This window comes from Triticum urartu, chromosome 4, assembly GCF_003073215.2.
Source record: "Triticum urartu cultivar G1812 chromosome 4, Tu2.1, whole genome shotgun sequence".
NCBI classification, from domain to species: domain Eukaryota; kingdom Viridiplantae; phylum Streptophyta; class Magnoliopsida; order Poales; family Poaceae; genus Triticum; species Triticum urartu.
This window is the reverse complement of record NC_053025.1, coordinates 45,414,002-45,415,993: the sequence shown is the minus strand read 5'-3', so window position 1 is coordinate 45,415,993 and position 1,992 is coordinate 45,414,002.

The following is a 1,992-nucleotide window of genomic DNA, read 5'->3' as shown; positions in this document are numbered from 1 at the left end:
TCTCTTGGGACACCCAGCATGTCAGAAGGCTTCCATGCAAAGATGTCCCGGTTCTCACGGATGAACTCGATGAGCGTGCTTTCCTATTTTGGATCTAAGTTAGCACTGATAATGAACTATTTGGATGAGTCGCCAGGCACAAAATCAACCATCTTGGTGTCATCAGCTGATTTGAATTTCAACACCGGTTCATGCTCCGTAGTTGGCTTCTTCAAAGACGTCATGTCTGCTGGGTCAAAATTATCTTTATAAAACTTTAATTCCTCTGTTGCACATATGGACTCAGCATAAGCAGCATCACCTTCTTCACATTCCAGGGCTATTTTCCGGCTTCCATGTATTGTGATGGTGCCTTTATAACCCGGCATCTTGAGCTGCAGATATACATAACACGGTCGAGCCATGAACTTGGCATAAGCCGGTCGTCCAAACAGGGCATGATATGGGCATTTGATCTTAATCACTTCAAAAGTTAACTTCTCAGCCCTAGAATCGTATTCATCCCCAAAGGCTACTTCCAGCTCAATCTTACCAACTGGGTATGCCGACTTACCAGGTACAACACCATGAAAAACAGTGTTGGATTGTTTAAGACTCTTGTTAGTCAACCCCATGCGACGAAACGTCTCATAATAGAGGATGTTGATGCTATTGCCACCACCAAAGCCAAGTGACCCGGATTATCAACCCGAGGAGGGTGATCCTCCCTACTCCACACAATAGGTTGTTTTGACCATCTCAAATAACGTGGAACCGCCGGCTCAACAACGTTTACAACCCTCTTATGAAGTTGCTGGTCCCTCTTGCACAAACTAGTGGTAAATACCTGGTACTGCCCACTGTTCAGCTGTTTTGGGTTACTCTAGTACCCGGACTGTTGTTGTTGTTGCTGCTGATTACTTTGGCCGGATTGCTTATTATAACCACCATGGTTACCCGAATGGCCCTGGCTGTGAGAACCGCCTCCGCCTGAGCCGGCGCCCGGGCCATGAAAACCGCCACCGCTTGAACTGCCGCCAGTTCCGTGGTTACCATCGTACATGTTGGAATTTTTAAACGCCTTCATGATCATACAGTCCTTCCACAAATGGGTAGCTGGCTTCTCCCGGGTGCCGTGTCTCGGACAGGGTTCATTCAGTAGTTGCTCAAGGGTGGGACCTGACCCGCCTGACCGAGGAGGTTGCCTCCCCTTGCGCCGTTGGTTGTTGCCCTGTGTACTGGCGTTAGCCACAAACTCGTTAGCCTTACGTTTATTACCTCCTTGATTCACCGGGTTATGCTGGTGACCCTTGCCATTGCCATTTTTTTCCTTCCCTGCCTTCTCTTCATCAGACGCGGGATCCTCGGTACTATCTGAATCAGCATATTTGACCAGAGCCGCCATCAACTGGCCCATGTCATGACAATCACGCTTGAGCCGCCCCAGCTTCTGCTTCAGAGGTTCAAAACAGGAATTTTTCTCCAACATTAAGACCGCAGAGTCGGCATCCATCTTATCAGATGAATGTATTATCTCTTTGACCCGGCGCACCCAATGGGTCGTGGACTCACCTTCCTCTTGCTTATAGTTAGTCAAGTTCACGATTGACATAGGTTGCTTACATGTGTCCTTGAAGTTTTGAATGAACCGGGCTTTTAACTCCTCCCATGAGCCGATGGAGTTGGGTGGCAACCCTTTCAACCAAGTGCGAGCTGTTCCATCTAACATCATAGTGAAATATTTAGCCATTGCTGCATCGCTGACCTCCAATAGCTCCATCTCCATCTCATAACTTTCAATCCATGCCCTAGGCTGCAAGTCGGCCGTGTAATTAGGCACTTTACGAGGCCCCTTAAAATCTTTTGGCAAACTCTCATTACATAGAGCCGGCACCAGGCAACGGACACCTCCCGTCCTTGTGGCCACTCCTGCCTCAACAGAGGTTGCTGGATAAACCGGAAAAGCCTGATGAGCCGCCTGCTCAGCTGCCAGTTGAACCGCCCGCTCAGCCT